The sequence below is a fragment of the Pseudophryne corroboree genome, unplaced genomic scaffold (assembly GCF_028390025.1).
Source record: "Pseudophryne corroboree isolate aPseCor3 unplaced genomic scaffold, aPseCor3.hap2 scaffold_532, whole genome shotgun sequence".
In the NCBI taxonomy this organism is placed as follows: domain Eukaryota; kingdom Metazoa; phylum Chordata; class Amphibia; order Anura; family Myobatrachidae; genus Pseudophryne; species Pseudophryne corroboree.
In genome coordinates, this window is record NW_026970133.1 from 303644 (window position 1) to 330689 (window position 27046).

General features: G+C 44.8%; 25 non-coding genes and 4 pseudogenes across 25 annotated transcripts; 1 reads left to right on the forward strand and 28 right to left on the reverse strand.

Annotated features, from left to right (window-relative positions):
• Positions 1–115: 115 nt before the first annotated feature.
• LOC135031809 (U1 spliceosomal RNA) lies at positions 116–278 on the reverse strand. The gene has a single exon (XR_010227437.1). It is a non-coding gene; the product is annotated as a U1 spliceosomal RNA (small nuclear RNA).
• Positions 279–430: 152 nt separating this feature from the next.
• LOC135031774 (U1 spliceosomal RNA) lies at positions 431–594 on the reverse strand. The gene has a single exon (XR_010227406.1). It is a non-coding gene; the product is annotated as a U1 spliceosomal RNA (small nuclear RNA).
• Positions 595–1292: 698 nt separating this feature from the next.
• Positions 1293–1428, reverse strand: LOC135031811 (U1 spliceosomal RNA; annotated as a pseudogene).
• A 152-nt stretch (positions 1429–1580) lies between these two features.
• Positions 1581–1744, reverse strand: LOC135031787 (U1 spliceosomal RNA). The gene has a single exon (XR_010227417.1). It is a non-coding gene; the product is annotated as a U1 spliceosomal RNA (small nuclear RNA).
• Positions 1745–2435: 691 nt separating this feature from the next.
• LOC135031807 (U1 spliceosomal RNA) lies at positions 2436–2577 on the reverse strand (annotated as a pseudogene).
• A 152-nt stretch (positions 2578–2729) lies between these two features.
• LOC135031789 (U1 spliceosomal RNA) lies at positions 2730–2893 on the reverse strand. The gene has a single exon (XR_010227419.1). It is a non-coding gene; the product is annotated as a U1 spliceosomal RNA (small nuclear RNA).
• A 671-nt stretch (positions 2894–3564) lies between these two features.
• On the reverse strand, positions 3565–3727 carry LOC135031798 (U1 spliceosomal RNA). The gene has a single exon (XR_010227428.1). It is a non-coding gene; the product is annotated as a U1 spliceosomal RNA (small nuclear RNA).
• Positions 3728–3879: 152 nt separating this feature from the next.
• Positions 3880–4043, reverse strand: LOC135031795 (U1 spliceosomal RNA). The gene has a single exon (XR_010227425.1). It is a non-coding gene; the product is annotated as a U1 spliceosomal RNA (small nuclear RNA).
• A 671-nt stretch (positions 4044–4714) lies between these two features.
• Positions 4715–4877, reverse strand: LOC135031772 (U1 spliceosomal RNA). Its single transcript, XR_010227404.1, has one exon. It is a non-coding gene; the product is annotated as a U1 spliceosomal RNA (small nuclear RNA).
• A 152-nt stretch (positions 4878–5029) lies between these two features.
• Positions 5030–5193, reverse strand: LOC135031782 (U1 spliceosomal RNA). Its single transcript, XR_010227413.1, has one exon. It is a non-coding gene; the product is annotated as a U1 spliceosomal RNA (small nuclear RNA).
• A 671-nt stretch (positions 5194–5864) lies between these two features.
• LOC135031814 (U1 spliceosomal RNA) lies at positions 5865–6027 on the reverse strand. The gene has a single exon (XR_010227440.1). It is a non-coding gene; the product is annotated as a U1 spliceosomal RNA (small nuclear RNA).
• Positions 6028–6179: 152 nt separating this feature from the next.
• LOC135031793 (U1 spliceosomal RNA) lies at positions 6180–6343 on the reverse strand. Its single transcript, XR_010227423.1, has one exon. It is a non-coding gene; the product is annotated as a U1 spliceosomal RNA (small nuclear RNA).
• Positions 6344–6990: 647 nt separating this feature from the next.
• On the reverse strand, positions 6991–7153 carry LOC135031810 (U1 spliceosomal RNA). Its single transcript, XR_010227438.1, has one exon. It is a non-coding gene; the product is annotated as a U1 spliceosomal RNA (small nuclear RNA).
• Positions 7154–7305: 152 nt separating this feature from the next.
• Positions 7306–7469, reverse strand: LOC135031775 (U1 spliceosomal RNA). Its single transcript, XR_010227407.1, has one exon. It is a non-coding gene; the product is annotated as a U1 spliceosomal RNA (small nuclear RNA).
• Positions 7470–8167: 698 nt separating this feature from the next.
• LOC135031812 (U1 spliceosomal RNA) lies at positions 8168–8303 on the reverse strand (annotated as a pseudogene).
• A 152-nt stretch (positions 8304–8455) lies between these two features.
• Positions 8456–8619, reverse strand: LOC135031788 (U1 spliceosomal RNA). The gene has a single exon (XR_010227418.1). It is a non-coding gene; the product is annotated as a U1 spliceosomal RNA (small nuclear RNA).
• Positions 8620–9310: 691 nt separating this feature from the next.
• Positions 9311–9452, reverse strand: LOC135031808 (U1 spliceosomal RNA; annotated as a pseudogene).
• Positions 9453–9604: 152 nt separating this feature from the next.
• LOC135031790 (U1 spliceosomal RNA) lies at positions 9605–9768 on the reverse strand. The gene has a single exon (XR_010227420.1). It is a non-coding gene; the product is annotated as a U1 spliceosomal RNA (small nuclear RNA).
• Positions 9769–10439: 671 nt separating this feature from the next.
• LOC135031799 (U1 spliceosomal RNA) lies at positions 10440–10602 on the reverse strand. Its single transcript, XR_010227429.1, has one exon. It is a non-coding gene; the product is annotated as a U1 spliceosomal RNA (small nuclear RNA).
• Positions 10603–10754: 152 nt separating this feature from the next.
• Positions 10755–10918, reverse strand: LOC135031776 (U1 spliceosomal RNA). Its single transcript, XR_010227408.1, has one exon. It is a non-coding gene; the product is annotated as a U1 spliceosomal RNA (small nuclear RNA).
• A 671-nt stretch (positions 10919–11589) lies between these two features.
• LOC135031803 (U1 spliceosomal RNA) lies at positions 11590–11752 on the reverse strand. Its single transcript, XR_010227433.1, has one exon. It is a non-coding gene; the product is annotated as a U1 spliceosomal RNA (small nuclear RNA).
• A 152-nt stretch (positions 11753–11904) lies between these two features.
• Positions 11905–12068, reverse strand: LOC135031781 (U1 spliceosomal RNA). Its single transcript, XR_010227412.1, has one exon. It is a non-coding gene; the product is annotated as a U1 spliceosomal RNA (small nuclear RNA).
• Positions 12069–12733: 665 nt separating this feature from the next.
• LOC135031804 (U1 spliceosomal RNA) lies at positions 12734–12896 on the reverse strand. Its single transcript, XR_010227434.1, has one exon. It is a non-coding gene; the product is annotated as a U1 spliceosomal RNA (small nuclear RNA).
• A 152-nt stretch (positions 12897–13048) lies between these two features.
• Positions 13049–13212, reverse strand: LOC135031777 (U1 spliceosomal RNA). The gene has a single exon (XR_010227409.1). It is a non-coding gene; the product is annotated as a U1 spliceosomal RNA (small nuclear RNA).
• Positions 13213–13883: 671 nt separating this feature from the next.
• LOC135031801 (U1 spliceosomal RNA) lies at positions 13884–14046 on the reverse strand. The gene has a single exon (XR_010227431.1). It is a non-coding gene; the product is annotated as a U1 spliceosomal RNA (small nuclear RNA).
• A 152-nt stretch (positions 14047–14198) lies between these two features.
• Positions 14199–14362, reverse strand: LOC135031778 (U1 spliceosomal RNA). The gene has a single exon (XR_010227410.1). It is a non-coding gene; the product is annotated as a U1 spliceosomal RNA (small nuclear RNA).
• Positions 14363–15033: 671 nt separating this feature from the next.
• On the reverse strand, positions 15034–15196 carry LOC135031800 (U1 spliceosomal RNA). The gene has a single exon (XR_010227430.1). It is a non-coding gene; the product is annotated as a U1 spliceosomal RNA (small nuclear RNA).
• Positions 15197–15348: 152 nt separating this feature from the next.
• Positions 15349–15512, reverse strand: LOC135031784 (U1 spliceosomal RNA). The gene has a single exon (XR_010227415.1). It is a non-coding gene; the product is annotated as a U1 spliceosomal RNA (small nuclear RNA).
• A 1669-nt stretch (positions 15513–17181) lies between these two features.
• TRNAN-AUU (transfer RNA asparagine (anticodon AUU)) lies at positions 17182–17255 on the forward strand. The gene has a single exon. It is a non-coding gene; the product is annotated as a tRNA-Asn (tRNA).
• Positions 17256–27046: the final 9791 nt, after the last annotated feature.

The window sequence follows — 27046 nt, forward strand, 5'->3', positions numbered from 1 at the left end:
GTAAGCAGACGGGAGAGGTCAGGATAGTGCGCAACTGCATAGAAGGGAGCGGCTTAAGAAAAGAGAAGTGGAAACAGACAGCAAACTAGGCTGGAGAAAGACCTGAGACAAAGAGATCTGAATTATATGAGAGCCGACCAGAGGAAACACAAATTATGCAGTCAAGTGTCCCACATTTGGGGAAATCGCAGGAGCAGCACACCCAGAGTGCAATGGGTGAGCCTTGCCCTGGGAGAAGCACCTTCCTGATCATAGTATCTCACCTGGCAGGTAAATAGGAGTTGGGCTAGAGCTGGGGAGGGTCGCTGCTCGTGCACCCCCCTGTCAAGTGAAGGAGATCCAACTGAGGCAGCACAAGGGAACTCTCGAAAGAAGAACAAGGCTAGAGGAAGATCTGAGACAAAGAAATCTGACTTTTACCAGAGCTGACCAGAGGAAAGCACAAACACAGTCCCCCACTACCACAAATAATGCAGTCGAGTTTCCCACATTTGGGGAAATCACAGGGGTCAGCATACCCAGAATGCAATGAATGAACCTCACCCTGGGAGAACAATCTTCATGACCATGGTATCTCCTATGCAAAATAAGTATGATTTGGGATAGGGCTGGGGAGGGCCGCTGCTCAGGCACATCTCTGTCAAGTAAAGGAGATTCAACTGAGGCAGCACAAGGGAACTCTCATCTGGGGACAACAACTGCAGGGAGAACACATATTTTCAGATGAACATGGGAGGGCAGAAGGCTGCCTAATACTGAAGCACCCCCAAACAACAAACCAAATGCAACAACTAGTGCAAGCATTCCTGGGGGAAGGCCTGCAGCAGATTGATTTGCATATGGTAATGCCATCCAAGCAGTGGGTCAAAGTTGGCTTCAACCCTCGTCTGCATATGAAAAGAGAAAAGGGGCGTGCAGGGCATGGCGGCCTTTTGCGGCGCGTGGATGACCCTTAGTTCGCATTAAACACCTCCACCCTCCTTCGGTGTGGGGCTCATGTTGGCTATGCCCCAGCCCCTGAAGCATTCAAGCTGATTTCTTGCAGCAGCTGTGCACTGTAACAGCTCCAGAGCTGCTCTGTAAGGCAAGTAAAAGGGTGTGGGCCCTGCAGCACTACCTGTAGTTTGCATTGTGCATTGTAAGGCACAAAGTAAGCAGACGGGAGAAGTCAGGATAGTGCGCAAGGGCATAGAAGGGAGCGGCTCAAGAAAAGAGAAGTGGAAACAGACAGCAAACTAGGCTGGAGAGAGACCTGAGACAAAGAGATCTGAATTATACGAGAGCCGACAAGGGGAAACACAAATTATGCAGTCAAGTGTCCCACATTTGGGGAAATTGCAGGAGCAGCACACCCAGAGTGCAATGGGTGAGCCTTGCCCTGGGAGAAGCACCTTCATGATCATAGTATCTCACCTGGCAGGTAAATAGGAGTTGGGCTAGAGCTGGGGAGGGTCGCTGCTCGGGCACCCCCCTGTCAAGTGAAGGAGATCCAACTGAGGCAGCACAAGGGAACTCTCGAAAGAGGAACAAGGCTAGAGGAAGATCTGAGACAAAGAAATCTGACTTTTACCAGAGCTGACCAGAGGAAAGCACAAACACAGTCCCCCTCTACCACAAATAATGCAGTCGAGTTTCCCACATTTGGGGAAATCACAGGGGTCAGCATACCCAGAATGCAATGAATGAACCTCACCCTGGGAGAACAATCTTCATGACCATGGTATCTCCTATGCAAAATAGGTATGATTTGGGATAGGGCTGGGGAGGGCCGCTGCTCAGGCACATCTCTGTCAAGTAAAGGAGATTCAACTGAGGCAGCACAAGGGAACTCTCATCTGGGGACAACAACTGCAGGGAGAACACATATTTTCAGATGAACATGGGAGGGCAGAAGGCTGCCTAATACTGAAGCACCCCCAAACAACAAACCAAATGCAACTACTAGTACAAGCATTCCTGGGGGAAGGCCTGCAGCAGATGGATTTGCATATGGTGATGTCATCCAAGCAGTGGGTCAAAGTTGGCTTCAACCCTCATCTGCATATGAAAAGAGAAAAGGGGCGTGCAGGGCATGGCGGCCTTTTGCGGCGCTTGGATGACCCCTAGTTCGCATTAAACACCTCCACCCTCCTTCGGTGTGGGGCTCATGTTGGCTATGCCCCAGCCCCTGAAGCATTCAAGCTGATTTCTTGCAGCAGCTGGGCACTGTAACAGCTCCAGAGCTGCTCTGTAAGGCAAGTAAAAGGGTGTGGGCCCTGCAGCACTACCTGTAGTTCGCATTGTGCGTTGGAAGGCACAAAGTAAGCAGATGGGAGAAGTCAGGATAGTGCGCAAGGGCATAGAAGGGAGCGGCGCAAGAAAAGAGAAGGGAAACAGACAGCAAACTAGGCTGAAGAGAGACCTGAGACAAAGAGATCTGAATTATATGAGAGCCGACCAGGGGAAACACAAATTATGCAGTTAAGTTTCCCACATTTGGGGAAATCAAAGAAGCAGCACACCCAGAGTGCAATGGGTGAGCCTTGCCCTGGGAGAAGCACCTACATGATCATAGTATCTCACCTGGCAGGTAAGTAAGAGTTGGGCTAGAGCTGGGGAGGGTCGCTGCTCGGGCACCCCCCTGTCAAGTGAAGGAGATCCAACTGAGGCAGCACAAGGGAACTCTCGAAAGAAGAACAAGGCTAGAGGAAGATCTGAGACAAAGAAATCTGACTTTTACCAGAGCTGACCAGAGGAAAGCACAAACACAGTCCCCCACTACCACAAATAATGCAGTCGAGTTTCCCACATTTGGGGAAATCACAGGGGTCATCATACCCAGAATGCAATGAATGAACCTCACCCTGGGAGAACAATCTTCATGACCATGATATCTCCTATGCAAAATAAGTATGATTTGGGATAGGGCTGGGGAGGGCCGCTGCTCAGGCACATCTCTGTCAAGTAAAGGCGATTCAACTGAGGCAGCACAAGGGAACTCTCATCTGGGGACAACAACTGCAGGGAGAACACATATTTTCAGATAAACATGGGAGGGCAGAAGGCTGCCTAATACTGAGGCACCCCCAAACAACAAACCAAATGCAACAACTAGTGCAAGCATTCCTGGGGGAAGGCCTGCAGCAGATGGATTTGCATATGGTGATGTCATCCAAGCAGTGGGTCAAAGTTGGCTTCAACCCTCGTCTGCATATGAAAAGAAAAAAGGGATGTGCAGGGCATGGCGGCCTTTTGCGGCGCTTGGATGACTTCTAATTCGCATTAAACACCTCCACCCTCCTTCGGTGTGGGGCTCATGTTGGCTATGCCCCAGCACCTGAAGCATTCAAGCTGATTTCTTGCAGCAGCTGGGCACTGTAACAGCTCCAGAGCTGCTCTGTAAGGCAAGTAAAAGGGTGTGGGCCCTGCAGCACTACCTGTAGTTCGCATTGTGCGTTGGAAGGCACAAAGTAAGCAGACGGGAGAAGTCAGGATAGTGCGCAAGGGCATAGAAGGGAGCGGCTCAAGAAAAGAGAAGTGGAAACAGACAGCAAACTAGGCTGGAGAGAGACCTGAGACAAAGAGATCTGAATTATACGAGAGCCGACCAGAGAAAACACAAATTATGCAGTCAAGTGTCCCACATTTGGGGAAATCGCAGGAGCAGCACACCCAGAGTGCAATGGGTGAGCCTTGCCCTGGGAGAAGCACCTTCCTGATCATAGTATCTCACCTGGCAGGTAAGTAGGAGTTGGGCTAGAGCTGGGGAGGGTCGCTGCTCGGGCACCCCCCTGTCAAGTGAAGGAGATCCAACTGAGGCAGCACAAGGGAACTCTCGAAAGAAGAACAAGGCTAGAGGAAGATCTGAGACAAAGAAATCTGACTTTTACCAGAGCTGACCAGAGGAAAGCACAAACACAGTCCCCCACTACCACAAATAATGCAGTCGAGTTTCCCACATTTGGGGAAATCACAGGGGTCCTCATACCCAGAATGCAATGAATGAACCTCACCCTGGGAGAACAATCTTCATGACCATGATATCTCCTATGCAAAATAAGTATGATTTGGGATAGGGCTGGGGAGGGCCGCTGCTCAGGCACATCTCTGTCAAGTAAAGGCGATTCAACTGAGGCAGCACAAGGGAACTCTCATCTGGGGACAACAACTGCAGGGAGAACACATATTTTCAGATGAACATGGGAGGGCAGAAGGCTGCCTAATACTGAAGCACCCCCAAACAACAAACCAAATGCAACAACTAGTGTAAGCATTCCTGGGGGAAGGCCTGCAGCAGATGGATTTGCATATGGTGATGTCATCCTAGCAGTGGGTCAAAGTTGGCTTCAACCCTCGTCTGCATATGAAAAGAAAAAAGGGATGTGCAGGGCATGGCGTCCTTTTGTGGCGCTTGGATGACCCTTAATTCGCATTAAACATCTCCACCCTCCTTCGGTGTGGGGCTCATGTTGGCTATGCCCCAGCCCCTGAAGCATTCAAGATGATTTCTTGCAGCAGCTGGGCACTGTAACAGCTCCAGAGCTGTTCTGTAAAGCATGTAAAAGGGTGTGGGCCCTGCAGCACTACCTGTAGTATGCATTGTGCGTTGGAAGGCACAAAGTAAGCAGACGGGAGAGGTCAGGATAGTGCGCAAGGGCATAGAAGGGAGCGGCTCAAGAAAAGAGAAGTGGAAACAGACAGCAAACTAGGCTGGAGAAAGACCTGAGACAAAGAGATCTGAATTATACGAGAGCCGACCAGAGGAAACACAAATTATGCAGTCAAGTTTCCCACATTTGGGGAAATCGCACTAGCAGCACACCCAGAGTGCAATGGGTGAGCCTTGCCCTGGGAGAAGCACCTTCCTGATCATAGTATCTCACCTGGCAGGTAAGTAGGAGTTGGGCTAGAGCTGGGGAGGGTCGCTGCTCGGGCACCCCCCTGTCAAGTGAAGGAGATCCAACTGAGGCAGCACAAGGGAACTCTCGAAAGAAGAACAAGGCTTGAGGAAGATCTGAGACAAAGAAATCTGACTTTTACCAGAGCTGAGCAGAGGAAAGCACAAACACAGTCCCCCACTGCCACAAATAATGCAGTCGAGTTTCCCACATTTGGGGAAATCACAGGGGTCAGCATACCCAGAATGCAATGAATGAACCTCACCCTGGGAGAACAATCTTCATGACCATGGTATCTCCTATGCAAAATAAGTATGATTTGGGATAGGGCTGGGGAGGGCCGCTGCTCAGGCACATCTCTGTCAAGTAAAGGAGATTCAACTGAGGCAGCACAAGGGAACTCTCATCTGGGGACAACAACTGCAGGGAGAACACATATTTTCAGATGAACATGGGAGGGCAGAAGGCTGCCTAATACCGAAGCACCCCCAAACAACAAACCAAATGCAACAACTAGTGCAAGCATTCCTGGGGGAAGGCCTGCAGCAGATTGATTTGCATATGGTAATGCCATCCAAGCAGTGGGTCAAAGTTGGCTTCAACCCTCGTCTGCATATGAAAAGAGAAAATGGGCGTGCAGGGCATGGCGGCCTTTTGCGGCGCTTGGGTGACCCTTAGTTCGCATTAAACACCTCCACCCTCCTTCGGTGTGGGGCTCATGTTGGCAATGCCCCAGCCCCTGAAGCATTCAAGCTGATTTCTTGCAGCAGCTGGGTACTGTAACAGCTCCAGAGCTGCTCTGTGAGGCAAGTAAAAGGGTGTGGGCCCTGCAGCACTACCTGTAGTTTGCATTGTGTGTTGGAAGGCACAAAGTAAGCAGACGGGAGAAGTCAGGATAGTGCGCAAGGGCATAGAAGGGAGCGGCTCAAGAAAAGAGAAGTGGAAACAGACAGCAAACTAGGCTGGAGGGAGACCTGAGACAAAGAGATCTGAATTATACGAGAGACGACCAGGGTAAACACAAATTATGCAGTCAAGTTTCCCACATTTGGGGAAATCACAGGGGCAGCACACCCAGAGTGCAATGGGTGAGCCTTGCCCTGGGAGAAGCACCTACATGATCATAGTATCTCACCTGGCAGGTAAGTAGGAGTTGGGCTAGAGCTGGGGAGGGTCGCTGCTCGGGTACCCCCCTGTCAAGTGAAGGAGATCCAACTGAGGCAGCACAAGGGAACTCTCGAAAGAGGAACAAGGCTAGAGGAAGATCTGAGACAAAGAAATCTGATTTTTACCAGAGTTGACCAGAAGAAAGCACAAACACAGTCCCCCACTACCACAAATAATGCTGTCGAGTTTCCCACATTTGGGGAAATCATAGGGGTCAGCATACCCAGAATGCAATGAATGAACCTCACCCTGGGAGAACAATCTTCATGACCATGGTATCTCCTATGCAAAATAAGTATGATTTGGGATAGGGCTGGGGAGGGCCGCTGCTCAGGCACATCTCTGTCAAGTAAAGAAGATTCAACTGAGGCAGCACAAGGGAACTCTCATCTAGGGGACAACAACTGCAGGGAGAACACATATTTTCAGATGAACATGGGTGGGCAGAAGGCTGCCTAATACTGAAGCACCCCCAAACAACAAACCAAATGCAACAACTAGTGCAAGCATTCCTGGGGGAAGGCCTGCAGCAGATGGATTTGCATATGGTGATGTCATCCAAGCAGTGGGTCAAAGTTGGCTTCAACCCTCGTCTGCATATGAAAAGAAAAAAGGGATGTGCAGGGCATGGTGTCCTTTTGTGGCGCTTGGATGACCCCTCCTTCGGTGTGGGGCTCATGTTGGCTATGCCCCAGCCCCTGAAGCATTCAAGATGATTTCTTGCAGCAGCTGGGCACTGTAACAGCTCCAGAGTTGCTCTGTAAAGCATGTAAAAGGGTGTGGGCCCTGCAGCACTACCTGTAGTATGCATTGTGCGTTGGAAGGCACAAAGTAAGCAGACGGGAGAGGTCAGGATAGTGCGCAACTGCATAGAAGGGAGCGGCTTAAGAAAAGAGAAGTGGAAACAGACAGCAAACTAGGCTGGAGAAAGACCTGAGACAAAGAGATCTGAATTATATGAGAGCCGACCAGAGGAAACACAAATTATGCAGTCAAGTGTCCCACATTTGGGGAAATCGCAGGAGCAGCACACCCAGAGTGCAATGGGTGAGCCTTGCCCTGGGAGAAGCACCTTCCTGATCATAGTATCTCACCTGGCAGGTAAATAGGAGTTGGGCTAGAGCTGGGGAGGGTCGCTGCTCGTGCACCCCCCTGTCAAGTGAAGGAGATCCAACTGAGGCAGCACAAGGGAACTCTCGAAAGAAGAACAAGGCTAGAGGAAGATCTGAGACAAAGAAATCTGACTTTTACCAGAGCTGACCAGAGGAAAGCACAAACACAGTCCCCCACTACCACAAATAATGCAGTCGAGTTTCCCACATTTGGGGAAATCACAGGGGTCAGCATACCCAGAATGCAATGAATGAACCTCACCCTGGGAGAACAATCTTCATGACCATGGTATCTCCTATGCAAAATAAGTATGATTTGGGATAGGGCTGGGGAGGGCCGCTGCTCAGGCACATCTCTGTCAAGTAAAGGAGATTCAACTGAGGCAGCACAAGGGAACTCTCATCTGGGGACAACAACTGCAGGGAGAACACATATTTTCAGATGAACATGGGAGGGCAGAAGGCTGCCTAATACTGAAGCACCCCCAAACAACAAACCAAATGCAACAACTAGTGCAAGCATTCCTGGGGGAAGGCCTGCAGCAGATTGATTTGCATATGGTAATGCCATCCAAGCAGTGGGTCAAAGTTGGCTTCAACCCTCGTCTGCATATGAAAAGAGAAAAGGGGCGTGCAGGGCATGGCGGCCTTTTGCGGCGCGTGGATGACCCTTAGTTCGCATTAAACACCTCCACCCTCCTTCGGTGTGGGGCTCATGTTGGCTATGCCCCAGCCCCTGAAGCATTCAAGCTGATTTCTTGCAGCAGCTGGGCACTGTAACAGCTCCAGAGCTGCTCTGTAAGGCAAGTAAAAGGGTGTGGGCCCTGCAGCACTACCTGTAGTTTGCATTGTGCATTGTAAGGCACAAAGTAAGCAGACGGGAGAAGTCAGGATAGTGCGCAAGGGCATAGAAGGGAGCGGCTCAAGAAAAGAGAAGTGGAAACAGACAGCAAACTAGGCTGGAGAGAGACCTGAGACAAAGAGATCTGAATTATACGAGAGCCGACAAGGGGAAACACAAATTATGCAGTCAAGTGTCCCACATTTGGGGAAATTGCAGGAGCAGCACACCCAGAGTGCAATGGGTGAGCCTTGCCCTGGGAGAAGCACCTTCATGATCATAGTATCTCACCTGGCAGGTAAATAGGAGTTGGGCTAGAGCTGGGGAGGGTCGCTGCTCGGGCACCCCCCTGTCAAGTGAAGGAGATCCAACTGAGGCAGCACAAGGGAACTCTCGAAAGAGGAACAAGGCTAGAGGAAGATCTGAGACAAAGAAATCTGACTTTTACCAGAGCTGACCAGAGGAAAGCACAAACACAGTCCCCCTCTACCACAAATAATGCAGTCGAGTTTCCCACATTTGGGGAAATCACAGGGGTCAGCATACCCAGAATGCAATGAATGAACCTCACCCTGGGAGAACAATCTTCATGACCATGGTATCTCCTATGCAAAATAGGTATGATTTGGGATAGGGCTGGGGAGGGCCGCTGCTCAGGCACATCTCTGTCAAGTAAAGGAGATTCAACTGAGGCAGCACAAGGGAACTCTCATCTGGGGACAACAACTGCAGGGAGAACACATATTTTCAGATGAACATGGGAGGGCAGAAGGCTGCCTAATACTGAAGCACCCCCAAACAACAAACCAAATGCAACTACTAGTACAAGCATTCCTGGGGGAAGGCCTGCAGCAGATGGATTTGCATATGGTGATGTCATCCAAGCAGTGGGTCAAAGTTGGCTTCAACCCTCATCTGCATATGAAAAGAGAAAAGGGGCGTGCAGGGCATGGCGGCCTTTTGCGGCGCTTGGATGACCCCTAGTTCGCATTAAACACCTCCACCCTCCTTCGGTGTGGGGCTCATGTTGGCTATGCCCCAGCCCCTGAAGCATTCAAGCTGATTTCTTGCAGCAGCTGGGCACTGTAACAGCTCCAGAGCTGCTCTGTAAGGCAAGTAAAAGGGTGTGGGCCCTGCAGCACTACCTGTAGTTCGCATTGTGCGTTGGAAGGCACAAAGTAAGCAGATGGGAGAAGTCAGGATAGTGCGCAAGGGCATAGAAGGGAGCGGCGCAAGAAAAGAGAAGGGAAACAGACAGCAAACTAGGCTGAAGAGAGACCTGAGACAAAGAGATCTGAATTATATGAGAGCCGACCAGGGGAAACACAAATTATGCAGTTAAGTTTCCCACATTTGGGGAAATCAAAGAAGCAGCACACCCAGAGTGCAATGGGTGAGCCTTGCCCTGGGAGAAGCACCTACATGATCATAGTATCTCACCTGGCAGGTAAGTAAGAGTTGGGCTAGAGCTGGGGAGGGTCGCTGCTCGGGCACCCCCCTGTCAAGTGAAGGAGATCCAACTGAGGCAGCACAAGGGAACTCTCGAAAGAAGAACAAGGCTAGAGGAAGATCTGAGACAAAGAAATCTGACTTTTACCAGAGTTGACCAGAGGAAAGCACAAACACAGTCCCCCACTACCACAAATAATGCAGTCGAGTTTCCCACATTTGGGGAAATCACAGGGGTCATCATACCCAGAATGCAATGAATGAACCTCACCCTGGGAGAACAATCTTCATGACCATGATATCTCCTATGCAAAATAAGTATGATTTGGGATAGGGCTGGGGAGGGCCGCTGCTCAGGCACATCTCTGTCAAGTAAAGGCGATTCAACTGAGGCAGCACAAGGGAACTCTCATCTGGGGACAACAACTGCAGGGAGAACACATATTTTCAGATAAACATGGGAGGGCAGAAGGCTGCCTAATACTGAGGCACCCCCAAACAACAAACCAAATGCAACAACTAGTGCAAGCATTCCTGGGGGAAGGCCTGCAGCAGATGGATTTGCATATGGTGATGTCATCCAAGCAGTGGGTCAAAGTTGGCTTCAACCCTCGTCTGCATATGAAAAGAAAAAAGGGATGTGCAGGGCATGGCGGCCTTTTGCGGCGCTTGGATGACTTCTAATTCGCATTAAACACCTCCACCCTCCTTCAGTGTGGGGCTCATGTTGGCTATGCCCCAGCACCTGAAGCATTCAAGCTGATTTCTTGCAGCAGCTGGGCACTGTAACAGCTCCAGAGCTGCTCTGTAAGGCAAGTAAAAGGGTGTGGGCCCTGCAGCACTACCTGTAGTTCGCATTGTGCGTTGGAAGGCACAAAGTAAGCAGACGGGAGAAGTCAGGATAGTGCGCAAGGGCATAGAAGGGAGCGGCTCAAGAAAAGAGAAGTGGAAACAGACAGCAAACTAGGCTGGAGAGAGACCTGAGACAAAGAGATCTGAATTATACGAGAGCCGACCAGAGAAAACACAAATTATGCAGTCAAGTGTCCCACATTTGGGGAAATCGCAGGAGCAGCACACCCAGAGTGCAATGGGTGAGCCTTGCCCTGGGAGAAGCACCTTCCTGATCATAGTATCTCACCTGGCAGGTAAGTAGGAGTTGGGCTAGAGCTGGGGAGGGTCGCTGCTCGGGCACCCCCCTGTCAAGTGAAGGAGATCCAACTGAGGCAGCACAAGGGAACTCTCGAAAGAAGAACAAGGCTAGAGGAAGATCTGAGACAAAGAAATCTGACTTTTACCAGAGCTGAGCAGAGGAAAGCACAAACACAGTCCCCCACTACCACAAATAATGCAGTCGAGTTTCCCACATTTGGGGAAATCACAGGGGTCAGCATACCCAGAATGCAATGAATGAACCTCACCCTGGGAGAACAATCTTCATGACCATGGTATCTCCTATGCAAAATAAGTATGATTTGGGATAGGGCTGGGGAGGGCCGCTGCTCAGGCATATATCTGTCAAGTAAAGGAGATTCAACTGAGGCAGCACAAGGGAACTCTCATCTGGGGACAACAACTGCAGGGAGATCACATATTTTCAAATGAACATGGGAGGGCAGAAGGCTGCCTAATACTGAAGCACCCCCAAACAACAAACCAAATGCAACAACTAGTACAAGCATTCCTGGGGGAAGGTCTGCAGAAGACGGATTTGCATACAGTGATGTCATCCAAGCAGTGGGCCAAAGTTGGCTGGAACCCTCATCTGCATATGAAAAGAGAAAAGGGGTATGCAGGGCATGGCGGCCTTTTGCGGCGCTTGGATGACCCTTAGTTCGCATTAAACACCCCCACCCTCCTTCGGTGTGGGGCTCATGTTGGCAATGCCCCAGCCCCTGAAGCATTCCAGCTGATTTCTTGCAGCAGCTGGGCACTGTAACAGCTCCAGAGCTGCTCTGTAAGGCAACTAAAAGGGTGTGGGCCCTGCAGCACTACCTGTAGTTCGCATTGTGCGTTGGAAGGCACAAAGTAAGCAGACGGGAGAAGTCAGGATAGTGCGCAAGGGCATAGAAGGGAGCAGCTCAAGAAAAGAGAAGTGGAAACAGACAGCAAACTAGGCTGGAGAGAGACCTGAGACAAAGAGATCTGAATTATACGAGAGCCGACCAGAGGAAACACAAATTATGCAATCAAGTGTCCCACATTTGGGGAAATCGCAGGAGCAGCACACCCAGAGTGCAATGGGTGAGCCTTGCCCTGGGAGAAGCACCTTCCTGATCATAGTATCTCACCTGGCAGGTAAGTAGGAGTTGGGCTAGAGCTGGGGAGGGTCGCTGCTCGGGCACCCCCCTGTCAAGTGAAGGAGATCCAACTGAGGCAGCACAAGGGAACTCTCGAAAGAAGAACAAGGCTAGAGGAAGATCTGAGACAAAGAAATCTGACTTTTACCAGAGCTGACCAGAGGAAAGCACAAACACAGTCCCCCACTACCACAAATAATGCAGTCGAGTTTCCCACATTTGGGGAAATCACAGGGGTCAGCATACCCAGAATGCAATGAATGAACCTCTCCCTGGGAGAACAATCTTCATGACCATGGTATCTCCTATGCAAAATAAGTATGATTTGGGATAGGGCTGGGGAGGGCCGCTGCTCAGGCATATCTCTGTCAAGTAAAGGAGATTCAACTGAGGCAGCACAAGGGAACTCTCATCTGGGGACAACAACTGCAGGGAGAACACATATTTTCAAATGAACATGGGAGGGCAGAAGGCTGCCTAATACTGAAGCACCCCCAAACAACAAACCAAATGCAACAACTAGTACAAGCATTCCTGGGGGAAGGTCTGCAGAAGACGGATTTGCATACAGTGATGTCATCCAAGCAGTGGGCCAAAGTTGGCTGGAACCCTCATCTGCATATGAAAAGAGAAAAGGGGTATGCAGGGCATGGCGGCCTTTTGCGGTGCTTGGATGACCCTTAGTTCGCATTAAACACCCCCACCCTCCTTCGGTGTGGGGCTCATATTGGCAATGCCCCAGCATTCAAGCTGATTTCTTGCAGCAGCTTGGCACTGTAACAGCTCCAGAGCTGCTCTGTAAGGCAAGTAAAAGGTTGTGGGCCCTGCAGCACTACCTGTAGTTTGCATTGTGCATTGGAAGGCACAAAGTAAGCAGACAGGAGTAGAAGTCAGGATAGTGCACAAGGGTATAGAAGGGAGGGGCTCAAAAAAAAAGAAGTGGAAACAGACAGCAAACTAGGCTGGAGAGAGACCTTAGACAAAGAGATCTGAATTATATGAAAGCCGACCAGTGGAAACACAAATTATGCAGTCAAGTTTCCCACATTTGGGGAAATCACAGGGGCAGCACACCCAGAGTGCAATGGATGAGCCTTGCCCTGGGAGAAGCACCTTCATGATCATAGTATCTCACCTGGCAGGTAAGTAGGAGTTGGGCTAGAGCTGGGGAGGGTCGCTGCTCGGGCACCCCCCTGTCAAGTGAAGGAGATCCAACTGAGGCAGCACAAGGGAACTCTCGAAAGAAGAACAAGGCTAGAGGAAGATCTGTGACAAAGAAATCTGACTTTTACCAGAGCTGACCAGAGGAAAGCACAAACACAGTCCCCCACTACCACAAATAATGCAGTCGAGTTTCCCACATTTGGGGAAATCACAGGGGTCAGCATACCCAGAATGCAATGAATGAACCTCACCCTGGGAGAACAATCTTCATGACCATGGTATCTCCTATGCAAAATAAGTATGATTTGGGATAGGGCTGGGGAGGGCCGCTGCTCAGGCACATCTCTGTCAAGTAAAGGAGATTCAACTGAGGCAGCACAAGGGAACTCTCATCTGGGGACAACAACTGCAGGGAGAACACATATTTTCAGATGAACATGGGAGGGCAGAAGGCTGCCTAATACTGAAGCACCCCCAAACAACAAACCAAATGCAACAACTAGTGCAAGCATTCCTGGGGGAAGGCCTGCAGCAGATGGATTTGCATATGGTGATGTCATCCAAGCAGTGGGTCAAAGTTGGCTTCAACCCTCGTCTGCATATGAAAAGAGAAAAGGGGCGTGCAGGGAATGGCGGCCTTTTGCGGCGCTTGGATGACCCCTAGTTCGCATTAAACACCTCCACCCTCCTTCGGTGTGGGGCTCATGTTGGCTATGCCCCAGCCCCTGAAGCATTCAAGCTGATTTCTTGCAGCAGCTGGGTACTGTAACAGCTCCAGAGCTGCTCTGTAAGGCAAGTAAAAGAGTGTGGGCCCTGCAGCACTACCTGTAGTTCGCATTGTGCGTTGGAAGGCACAAAGTAAGCAGACGGGAGAAGTCAGGATAGTGCGCAAGGGCATAGAAGGGAGCGGCTCAAGAAAAGAGAAGTGGAAACAGACAGCAAACTAGGCTGGAGAGAGACCTGAGACAAAGAGATCTGAATTATACGAGAGCCGACCAGAGGAAACACAAATTATGCAGTCAAGTGTCCCACATTTGGGGAAATCGCAGGAGCAGCACACCCAGAGTGCAATGGGTGAGCCTTGCCCTGGGAGAAGCACCTTCCTGATCATAGTATCTCACCTGGCAGGTAAGTAGGAGTTGGGCTAGAGCTGGGGAGGGTCGCTGCTCGGGCACCCCCCTGTCAAGTGAAGGAGATCCAACTGAGGCAGCACAAGGGAACTCTCGAAAGAAGAACAAGGCTAGAGGAAGATCTGAGACAAAGAAATCTGACTTTTACCAGAGCTGACCAGAGGAAAGCACAAACACAGTCCCCCACTACCACAAATAATGCAGTCGAGTTTCCCACATTTGGGGAAATCACAGGGGTCAGCATACCCAGAATGCAATGAATGAACCTCACCCTGGGAGAACAATCTTCATGACCATGGTATCTCCTATGCAAAATAAGTATGATTTGAGATAGGGCTGGGGAGGGCCGCTGCTCAGGCACATCTCTGTCAAGTAAAGGAGATTCAACTGAGGCAGCACAAGGGAACTCTCATCTGGGGACAACAACTGCAGGGAGAACACATATTTTCAGATGAACATGGGAGGGCAGAAGGCTGCCTAATACTGAAGCACCCCCAAACAACAAACCAAATGCAACAACTAGTGCAAGCATTCCTGGGGGAAGGCCTGCAGCAGATTGATTTGCATATGGTAATGCCATCCAAGCAGTGGGTCAAAGTTGGCTTCAACCCTCGTCTGCATATGAAAAGAGAAAAGGGGCGTGCAGGGCATGGCGGCCTTTTGCGGCGCTTGGATGACCCCTAGTTCGCATTAAACACCTCCACCCTCCTTCGGTGTGGGGCTCATGTTGGCTATGCCCCAGCCCCTGAAGCATTCAAGCTGATTTCTTGCAGCAGCTGGGCACTGTAACAGCCCCAGAGCTGCTCTGTAAGGCAAGTAAAAGGGTGTGGGCCCTGCAGTACTACCTGTAGTTTGCATTGTGCAATGGAAAGCACAAAGTAAGCAGACGGGAGAAGTCAGGATAGTGCGCAAGGGCATAGAAGGGAGCGGCTCAAGAAAAGAGAAGTGGAAACAGACAGCAAACTAGGCTGGAGAGAGACCTGAGACAAAGAGATCTGAATTATACGAGAGCCGACCAGGGGAAACACAAATTATGCAGTCAAGTTTCCCACATTTGGGGAAATCGCAGGAGCAGCACACCCAGAGTGCAATGGGTGAGCCTTGCCCTGGGAGAAGCACCTTCATGATCATAGTATCTCACCTGGCAGGTAAGTAGGAGTTGGGCTAGAGCTGGGGAGGGTTGCTGCTCGGGTACCCCCCTGTCAAGTGAAGGAGATCCAACTGAGGCAGCGCAAGGGAACTCTAGAAAAAAGAACAAGGCTAGAGGAAGATCTGAGACAAAGAAATCTGACTTTTACCAGAGCTGACCAGAGGAAAGCACAAACACAGTCCCCCACTACCACAAATAATGCAGTCGAGTTTCCCACATTTGGGGAAATCATAGGGGTCAGCATACCCAGAATGCAATGAATGAACCTCACCCTGGGAGAACAATCTTCATGACCATGGTATCTCCTATGCAAAATAAGTATGATTTGGGATAGAGCTGGGGAGGGCCGCTGCTCAGGCACATCTCTGTCAAGTAAAGGAGATTCAACTGAGGCAGCACAAGGGAACTCTCATCTGGGGACAACAACTGCAGGGAGAACACATATTTTCAGATGAACATGGGAGGGCAGAAGGCTGCCTAATACTGAAGCACCCCCAAACAACAAACCAAATGCAACAACTAGTGCAAGCATTCTTGGGGGAAGGCCTGCAGCAGATGGATTTGCATATGGTGATGTCATCCAAGCAGTGGGTCAAAGTTGGCTTCAACCCTCGTCTGCATATGAAAAGAGAAAAGGGGCGTGCAGGGCATGGCGGCCTTTTGCGGCGCTTGGATGACCCCTAGTTCGCATTAAACACCTCCACCCTCCTTCGGTGTGGGGCTCATGTTGGCTATGCCCCAGCCCCTTAAGCATTCAAGCTGATTTCTTGCAGCAGCTGGGCACTGTAACAGCTCCAGAGCTGCTCTGTAAGGCAAGTAAAAGGGTCTCTGTGGCGCAATCAGTTAGTATGTACGGCTATTAACCAAAAGGTTGGTGGTTCAATCCCACCCAGGGACCTAATTGACCTTGTTATCAGATTTTGGTGATCTTAAAGTAGACAAGTCAAAATTTCAAACCCCCTGTTATGGTGTAGGGTACCTGGCCTTCTCTGATGTAATCAGAGTTAGATTTGATTCAGTAATTTTATAAAAACATCTAGGAAGCACAATTTAGCAGTGGGTTGCAGAGAAAAAGAAATATGCTGGCAAAAAAATCAAATTGCGTGATTAAACAGCTCTTCATTTTCTGGCTTTATTTTTATGCTAACAAATTTGTTCTCTGAAAAGTGTCCACAAGGCCAAGTCTCTGATTAACACCTTTGTAGGGATGGTTTTTCACCTATTACTAAATTAAACTTGCTTCATTGGAAAGGCAGCAAGATGCATCCTCATTTCAATGTCTACTGAAATAATACAGGTTGACACCAGGAAACATTAACGCCACTGCATCCTTGCTGCTTTCTCATGTGGAAGTCTGTTTAATGTGAAAACAAGGTGATATCTAATTAGCACACAGGTAAGAAATTACGAAAATCTTTATTTAAGGGTGAAGATGTTTCTCACAAAATTGTTGCCCCAATGCATCATTGAAATTCAAGCTGGAAAGATGATTTTAATATATCACTTGTACATTTTGTATTGCTCTTCTGGTGACAATGTAGTTTTTTTTGTCAATTACCATTTTAATAATAGGGTAAAGAAAATGAAGTGGATTTTTGAAAGAAAACAATACTGTCAATATACTATTAAAACAAATTAAAATGGTAAAAGTTATTGTACTTTAAGTAAAAATAAAAGAGCAAAAATATCAATCCCAGTTTTGATTACTTAAATTAACAAAAAAAATGCATATAGCAAAGGATAGTTTCAATCTGCCTACCTCTGGGTTATGGGCCCAGCATGCTTCCATTGCAGTACTCTGCTGCACATGTAAGTGCAAGAGATCCTGAAGCACTCACTCATCATGGGAAAGTACCAATGTGTTTCTTCGTTGGTTGATGGAAGAAACATCTTACAAAAACTCTCCAGATTATTGACTTTTTAAAGTTTTTCTAGGAAACGTTTTAGATGAATGCTTATTAGCCTTTGTCAGTATGTACTTTTTGCAAAGTGTCTCTGTGGCGCAATCGGTTAGTGTGTTTGGCTATTAACCAAAAGGTTGGTGGTTCAATCCCACCCAGGGACGTAATTAACCTTGTGATCAGATTTTGGTGATATTTATGTAGACAAGTCAAAATTTCAAACCTCCTCTTATGGTGTAGGGTACATGGCCTTCTCTGATGTAATCAGAGTTAGATTTGATTCAGTGATTTTATAAAAAACAGCTAGGAAGCACAATTTAGCAGTGGGTTGCAGAGAAAAAAAATATGCTGGCAAAAAAAATCCAATTGAGTGATTAAACAGCTCTTCATTTTCTGGCTTTATTTTTATGCTAACAAATTTGTTCTCTGAAAAGTGTCCACAAAGCCAAGTCTCTGATTAACACCTTTGTAGGGATGGTTTTTCACCTATTACTAAATTAAACTTGCTTCATTGGAAAGGCAGCAAGATGCATCCTCATTTCAATGTCTACTGAAATAATACAAGTTGACACCAGGAAACATTAACGCCACTGCATCCTTGCTGCTTTCTCATGTGGAAGTCTGTTTAATGTGAAAACAAGGTGATTCTAATTAGCACACAGGTAAGGAATTAAGAAAATCTTTATTTAAGGGTGAAGATGTTTCTCACAAAATTGTTGACCCAATGCATCATTGAAATTCAAGCTGGAAAGATGATTTTAATATATCACTTGTACATTTTGTATTGCTCTTCTGGTGACAATGTAGTTTGTTTTTGTCAATTACCATTTTAATAATAGGGTAAAGAAAATGAAGTGGATTTTTGAAAGAAAACAATACTGTCAATATACTATTAAAACAAATTAAAATGGTAAAAGTTATTGTACTTTAAGTAAAAATAAAAGAGCCAAAATATCAATCCCAGTTTTGGATTACTTTAATTAACAAACAAAAAAATGCATATAGCAGAGGATAGTTTCAATCTGCCTACCTCTGGGTTATGGGCCCAGCATGCTTCCATTGCTGTACTCTGCTGTACATGTAAGTGCAAGAGATCCTGAAGCACTCACTCATCATGGGAAAGTACCAATGTGTTTCTTCGTTGGTTGATAGAAGAAACATCTTACAAAAACTCTCCAGATTATTGACTTTTTAAAGTTTTTCTAGGAAACGTTTTAGATGAATGCTTATTAGCCTTTGTCAGTATGAACTTTCGCAAAGTGTCTCTGTGGCGCAATCAGTTAGTGTGTACGACTATTAACCAAAAGGTTGGTGGTTCAATCCCACCCAGGGACCTAATTGACCTTGTTATCAGATTTTGGTGATCTTTAAGTAGACAAGTTAAATTTCATACCCCCTGTTATGGTGTAGGGTACCTGGCCTTCTCTGATGTAATCAGAGTTAGCTTTGATTCAGTGATTTTATAAAAACATCTAGGAAGCACAATTTAGCAGTGGGTTGCAGAGAAAAAGAAATATGCTGGCAAAAAAATCAAATTGCGTGATTAAACAGCTCTTCATTTTCTGGCTTTATTTTTATGCTAACAAATTTGTTCTCTGAAAAGTGTCCACAAAGCCAAGTCTCTGATTAACACCTTTGTAGGGATGGTTTTTCACCTATTACTAAATTAAACTTGCTTCATTGGAAAGGCAGCAAGATGCATCCTCATTTCAATGTCTACTGAAATAATACAGGTTGACACCAGGAAACATTAACGCCACTGCATCCTTGCTGCTTTCTCATGTGGAAGTCTGTTTAATGTGAAAACAAGGTGATATCTAATTAGCACACAGGTAAGGAATTAAGAAAATCTTTATTTAAGGGTGAAGATGTTTCTCACAAAATCGTTGCCCCAATGCATCATTGAAATTCAAGCTGGAAAGATGATTTTAATATATCACTTGTACATTTTGTATTGCTCTTCTGGTGACAATGTAGTTTGTTTTTGTCAATTACCATTTTAATAATAGGGTAAAGAAAATTAAGTGGATTTTTGAAAGAAAACAATACTGTCAATATACTATTAAAACAAATTAAAATGGTAAAAGTTATTGTACTTTAAGTAAAAATAAAAGAGCCAAAATATCAATCCCAGTTTTGGATTACTTTAATTAACAAAAAAAAAAAAAAGCATACAGCAGAGGATAGTTTCAATCTGCCTACCTCTGGGTTATGGGTCCAGCATGCTTCCATTGCAGTACTCTGCTGCACATGTAAGTGCAAGAGATCCTGAAGCACTCACTCATCATGGGAAAGTACCAATGTGTTTCTTCGTTGGTTGATGGAAGAAACATCTTACAAAAACTCTCCAGATTATTGACTTTTTAAAGTTTTGCTAGGAAACGTTTTAGATGAATGCTTATTAGCCTTTGTCAGTATGGACTTTTGCAAAGTGTCTCTGTGGCGCAATCAGTTAGTATGTACGGCTATTAACCAAAAGGTTGGTGGTTCAATCCCACCCAGGGACCTAATTGACCTTGTTATCAGATTTTGGTGATCTTTAAGTAGACAAGTCAAAATTTCAAACCCCCTGTTATGGTGTAGGGTACCTGGCCTACTCTGATGTAATCAGAGTTAGATTTGATTCAGTGATTTTATAAAAACAGCTAGGAAGCACAATTTAGCAGTGGGTTGCAGAGAAAAAAAATATGCTGGCAGAAAAATCCAATTGAGTGATTAAACAGCTCTTTATTTTCTGGCTTTATTTTTATGCTAACAAATTTGTTCTCTGAAAAGTGTCCACAAAGCCAAGTCTCTGATTAACACCTTTGTAAGGATGGTTTTTCACCTATTACTAAATTAAACTTGCTTCATTGGAAAGGCAGCAAGATGCATCCTCATTTTAATGTCTACTGAAATAATACAGGTTGACACCAGGAAACATTAACGCCACTGCATCCTTGCTGCTTTCTCATGTGGAAGTCTGTTTAATATGAAAACAAGGTGATATCTAATTAGCACACAGGTAAGGAATTAAGAAAATCTTTATTTAAGGGTGAAGATGTTTCTCACAAAATCGTTGCCCCAATGCATCATTGAAATTCAAGCTGGAAAGATGATTTTAATATATCACTTGTACATTTTGTATTGCTCTTCTGGTGACAATGTAGTTTGTTTTTGTCAATTACCATTTTAATAATAGGGTAAAGAAAATGAAGTGGATTTTTGAAAGAAAACAATACTGTCAATATACTATTAAAACAAATTAAAATGGTAAAAGTTATTGTACTTTAAGTAAAAATAAAAGAGACAAAATATCAATCCCAGTTTTGGATTACTTTAATTAACAAAAAAAAATGCATATAGCAGAGGATAGTTTCAATCTACCTACCTCTGGGTTATGGGCCCAGCATGCTTCCATTGCAGTACTCTGCTGCACATGTAAGTGCAAGAGATCCTGAAGCACTCACTCATCATGGGAAAGTACCAATGTGTTTCTACGTTGGTTGATGGAAGAAACATCTTACAAAAACTCTCCAGATTATTGACTTTTTAAAGTTTTTCTAGGAAACGTTTTAGATGAATGCTTATTAGCTTTGTCAGTATGAACTTTTGCAAAGTGTCTCTGTGGCGCAATCAGTTAGTATGTACGGCTATTAACCAAAAGGTTGGTGGTTCAATCCCACCCAGGGACCTAATTGACCTTGTTATCAGATTTTGGTGATCTTTAAGTAGACAAGTCAAAATTTCAAACCCCCTGTTATGGTGTAGGGTACCTGGCCTTCTCTGATGTAATCAGAGTTAGATTTGATTCAGTGATTTTATAAAAACAGCTAGGCAGCACAATTTAGCAGTGGGTTGCAGAGAAAAAAAATATGCTGGCAGAAAAATCCAATTGAGTGATTAAACAGCTCTTTATTTTCTGGCTTTATTTTTATGCTAACAAATTTGTTCTCTGAAAAGTGTCCACAAAGCCAAGTCTCTGATTAACACCTTTGTAGGGATGGTTTTTCACCTATTACTAAATTAAACTTGCTTCATTGGAAAGGCAGCAAGATGCATCCTCATTTCAATGTCTACTGAAATAATACAGGTTGACACCAGGAAACATTAACGCCACTGCATCCTTGCTGCTTTCTCATGTGGAAGTCTGTTTAATGTGAAAACAAGGTGATATCTAATTAGCACACAGGTAAGGAATTACGAAAATCTTTATTTAAGGGTGAAGATGTTTCTCACAAAATTGTTGCCCCAATGCATCATTGAAATTCAAGCTGGAAAGATGATTTTAATATATCACTTGTACATTTTGTATTGCTCTTCTGGTGACAATGTAGTTTGTTTTTGTCAATTACCATTTTAATAATAGGGTAAAGAAAATGAAGTGGATTTTTGAAAGAAAACAATACTGTCAATATACTATTAAAACAAATTAAAATGGTAAAAGTTATTGTACTTTAAGTAAAAATAAAAGAGCCAAAATATCAATCCCAGTTTTGGATTACTTTAATTAACAAAAAAAAAATGCATATAGCAGAGGATAGTTTCAATCTGCCTACCTCTGGGTTATGGGCCCAGCATGCTTCCATTGCAGTACTCTGCTGCACATGTAAGTGCAAGAGATCCTGAAGCACTCACTCATCATGGGAAAGTACCAATGTGTTTCTTTGTTGGTTGATGGAAGAAACATCTTACAAAAACTCTCCAGATTATTGACTTTTTAAAGTTTTTCTAGGAAACGTTTTAGATGAATGCTTATTAGCCTTTGTCAGTATGAACTTTTGCAAAGTGTCTCTGTGGCGCAATCAGTTAGTATGTACGGCTATTAACCAAAAGGTTGGTGGTTCAATCCCACCCAGGGACCTAATTGACCTTGTTATCAGATTTTGGTGATCTTTAAGTAGACAAGTCAAAATTTCAAACCCACTGTTATGGTGTAGGGTACTTGGCCTTCTCTGATGTAATCAGAGTTAGATTTGATTCAGTGATTTTATAAAAAAAGCTAAGAAGCACAATTTAGCAGTGGGTTGCAGAGAAAAAAAATATGCTGGCAGAAAAATCCAATTGAGTGATTAAACAGCTCTTCATTTTCTGGAATTTATTTTTATGCTAACAAATTTGTTCTCTGAAAAGTGTCCACAAAGCCAAGTCTCTGATTAACACCTTTGTAAGGATGGTTTTTCACCTATTACTAAATTAAACTTGCTTCATTGGAAAGGCAGCAAGATGCATCCTCATTTCAATGTCTACTGAAATAATACAGGTTGACACCAGGAAACATTAACGCCAGTGCATCCTTGCTGCTTTCTCATGTGGAAGTCTGTTTAATATGAAAACAAGGTGATATCTAATTAGCACACAGGTAAGGAATTAAGAAAATCTTTATTTAAGGGTGAAGATGTTTCTCACAAAATCGTTGCCCCAATGCATCATTGAAATTCAAGCTGGAAAGATGATTTTAATATATCACTTGTACATTTTGTATTGCTCTTCTGGTGACAATGTAGTTTGTTTTTGTCAATTACCATTTTAATAATAGGGTAAAGAAAATGAAGTGGATTTTTGAAAGAAAACAATACTGTCAATATACTATTAAATCAAATTAAAATGGTAAAAGTTATTGTACTTTAAGTAAAAATAAAAGAGACAAAATATCAATCCCAGTTTTGGATTACTTTAATTAACAAAAAAAAATGCATATAGCAGAGGATAGTTTCAATCTGCCTACCTCTGGGTTATGGGCCCAGCATGCTTCCATTGCAGTACTCTGCTGCACATGTAAGTGCAAGAGATCCTGAAGCACTCACTCATCATGGGAAAGTACCAATGTGTTTCTACGTTGGTTGATGGAAGAAACATCTTACAAAAACTCTCCAGATTATTGACTTTTTAAAGTTTTTCTAGGAAACGTTTTAGATGAATGCTTATTAGCCTTTGTCAGTATGAACTTTTGCAAAGTGTCTCTGTGGCGCAATCAGTTAGTATGTACGGCTATTAACCAAAAGGTTGGTGGTTCAATCCCACCCAGGGACCTAATTGACCTTGTTATCAGATTTTGGTGATCTTTAAGTAGACAAGTCAAATTTCATACCCCCTGTTATGGTGTAGGGTACCTGGCCTTCTCTGATGTAATCAGAGTTAGATTTGATTCAGTGATTTTATAAAAACATCTAGGAAGCACAATTTAGCAGTGGGTTGCAGAGAAAAAGAAATATGCTGGCAAAAAAATCAAATTGCGTGATTAAACAGCTCTTCATTTTCTGGCTTTATTTTTATGCTAACAAATTTGTTCTCTGAAAAGTGTCCACAAAGCCAAGTCTCTGATTAACACCTTTGTAGGGATGGTTTTTCACCTATTACTAAATTAAACTTGCTTCATTGGAAAGGCAGCAAGATGCATCCTCATTTCAATGTCTACTGAAATAATACAGGTTGACACCAGGAAACATTAACGCCACTGCATCCTTGCTGCTTTCTCATGTGGAAGTCTGTTTAATGTGAAAACAAGGTGATATCTAATTAGCACACAGGTAAGGAATTAAGAAAATCTTTATTTAAGGGTGAAGATGTTTCTCACAAAATTGTTGACCCAATGCATCATTGAAATTCAAGCTGGAAAGATGATTTTAATATATCACTTGTACATTTTGTATTGCTCTTCTGGTGACAATGTAGTTTGTTTTTGTCAATTACCATTTTAATAATAGGGTAAAGAAAATGAAGTGGATTTTTGAAAGAAAACAATACTGTCAATATACTATTAAAACAAATTAAAATGGTAAAAGGTATTGTACTTTAAGTAAAAATAAAAGAGACAAAATATCAATCCCAGTTTTGGATTACTTTAATTAACAAAAAAAAATGCATATAGCAGAGGATAGTTTCAATCTGCCTACCTCTGGGTTATGGGCCCAGCATGCTTCCATTGCAGTACTCTGCTGTACATGTAAGTGCAAGAGATCCTGAAGCACTCACTCATCATGGGAAAGTACCAATGTGTTTCTTCGTTGGTTGATGGAAGAAACATCTTACAAAAACTCTCCAGATTATTGACTTTTTAAACTTTTTCTAGGAAACGTTTTAGATGAATGCTTATTAGCCTTTGTCAGTATGAACTTTTGCAAAGTGTCTCTGTGGCGCAATCAGTTAGTATGTACGGCTATTAATCAAAAGGTTGGTGGTTCAATCCCACCCAGGGACCTAATTGACCTTGTTATCAGATTTTGGTGATCTTTAAGTAGACAAGTCAAATTTCATACCCCCTGTTATGGTGTAGGGTACCTGGCCTTCTCTGATGTAATCAGAGTTAGATTTGATTCAGTGATTTTATAAAAACATCTAGGAAGCACAATTTAGCAGTGGGTTGCAGAGAAAAAGAAATATGCTGGCAAAAAAATCAAATTGCGTGATTAAACAGCTCTTCATTTTCTGGCTTTATTTTTATGCTAACAAATTTGTTCTCTGAAAAGTGTCCACAAAGCCAAGTCTCTGATTAACACCTTTGTAGGGATGGTTTTTCACCTATTACTAAATTAAACTTGCTTCATTGGAAAGGCAGCAAGATGCATCCTCATTTCAATGTCTACTGAAATAATACAGGTTGACACCAGGAAACATTAACGCCACTGCATCCTTGCTGCTTTCTCATGTGGAAGTCTGTTTAATGTGAAAACAAGGTGATATCTAATTAGCACACAGGTAAGGAATTAAGAAAATCTTTATTTAAGGGTGAAGATGTTTCTCACAAAATTGTTGACCCAATGCATCATTGAAATTCAAGCTGGAAAGATGATTTTAATATATCACTTGTACATTTTGTATTGCTCTTCTGGTGACAATGTAGTTTGTTTTTGTCAATTACCATTTTAATAATAGGGTAAAGAAAATGAAGTGGATTTTTGAAAGAAAACAATACTGTCAATATACTATTAAAACAAATTAAAATGGTAAAAGGTATTGTACTTTAAGTAAAAATAAAAGAGACAAAATATCAATCCCAGTTTTGGATTACTTTAATTAACAAAAAAAAATGCATATAGCAGAGGATAGTTTCAATCTGCCTACCTCTGGGTTATGGGCCCAGCATGCTTCCATTGCAGTACTCTGCTGTACATGTAAGTGCAAGAGATCCTGAAGCACTCACTCATCATGGGAAAGTACCAATGTGTTTCTTCGTTGGTTGATGGAAGAAACATCTTACAAAAACTCTCCAGATTATTGACTTTTTAAAGTTTTTCTAGGAAACGTTTTAGATGAATGCTTATTAGCCTTTGTCAGTATGGACTTTCGCAAAGTGTCTCTGTGGCGCAATCAGTTAGTATGTACGGCTATTAACCATAAGGTTGGTGGTTCAATCCCACCCAGGGACCTAATTGACCTTGTTATCAGATTTTGGTGAACTTTAAGTAGACAAGTCAAAATTTCAAACCCCATGTTATGGTGTAGGGTACCTGGCCTTCTCTGATGTAATCAGAGTTAGATTTGATTCAGTGATTTTATAAAAACAGCTAGGAAGCACAATTTAGCAGTGGGTTGCAGAGAAAAAAAATATGCTGGCAGAAAAATCCAATTGAGTGATTAAAAAGCTCTTCATTTTCTGGCTTTATTTTTATGCTAACAAATTTGTTCTCTGAAAAGTGTCCACAAAGCCAAGTCTCTGATTAACACCTTTGTAAGGATGGTTTTTCACCTATTACTAAATTAAACTTGCTTCATTGGAAAGGCAGCAAGATGCATCCTCATTTCAATGGTAAGTCAACCTTCTTGCCCTATGTTCCCTGTCAACGGATGAAGACGCATCATTATCTACCGCAGTCATTTTGGCCCAATAGATATGCAAGAAGTTTAGATTCCCCTTTCTTTGCAGGTAGAGGAAGGAAAAGGAAGAGGTCTGTAGCCTCTTCAAGATCGCAGGACCAGAGATTGTCCTCTGCTTCTGCCAAATCCACTGCATGACACTGGGGCTTTCTTGCAGGAGCCCACACCAGTGGGGGCACGTCTAAAACTCTTCAGTCAGTTCTGGATTCATTCGGACCTGGACTCGTGGGTTTTACAAATAGTGTCCCAAGGGTACAAACTGGGGTTTCAAGACGTTCCCCCTCACCGATTGTTCAAATTGGCCTTAGTCAGCAGGGAGAAGGTTTTTATTCAAGCCTCTTCGTGGTCCCGAAGCCGGACGGCTCAGTCAGACCAATCTTAAATCTGAAATCCCTCAATTTCTTCCTAAAGAAATTCAATTTCAAGATGGAATTTCTCAGGGCAGTGATCTCCAGTCCGGAGGACGGAGATTTCATGGTTTTGGTAGACATAAAGGATGCCTACTTACATGTTCCCATTTAGCCACTGCCTCAAGCTACCTAAGGTTTGCAATTCAGGATTGTCATTACCAATTTCAGACATTGCCGTTTGGTCTGTCCACGGCTCCGAGGATTTTCACCAGGGTGATGGCGGAAATTATGGTTCTCCTTCGCAAGCAAGGAGTCACAATTATCCCGTACTTGGATGATCTCCTGATAAAGGCGAGATCCAGGGACCAGTTGGTGCAAAACATTGCACTCTCCCTGACAGTTCTTCAACAACATGGTTGGCTCCTAAACTTGCCAAAATCGCAGTTGGTCCCAATGACGCGGTTGTTGTTTTTGGGAGTCATACTGTTAGGCGCCAGGGTCCGCTTGATGGTCTGCGCGGCCCGGCGCCTAGCAACTTGAGACGCCATGCACGTACAGCCGCCGGCTCCCTAGCAACGCTAGACGCCGGGCGCGCTGAGCCGCACGGACCCTAGCAACGGGGACGCCACTGGCGGACCGCGTTCCCCATTGCTAGGCTTTAGGAAATTAAGATATTCACCTGCTCTCTGGCCGTGCAGCAAGGCAGCTGCACGGCATTTATTCTAATCAGCCTTTAGCAGCTGATTGGAGGACTCCTTGTTAAATACACTCCCAGGGCTTCTCACAGACGCCGGTAATAGCTTCCTGCA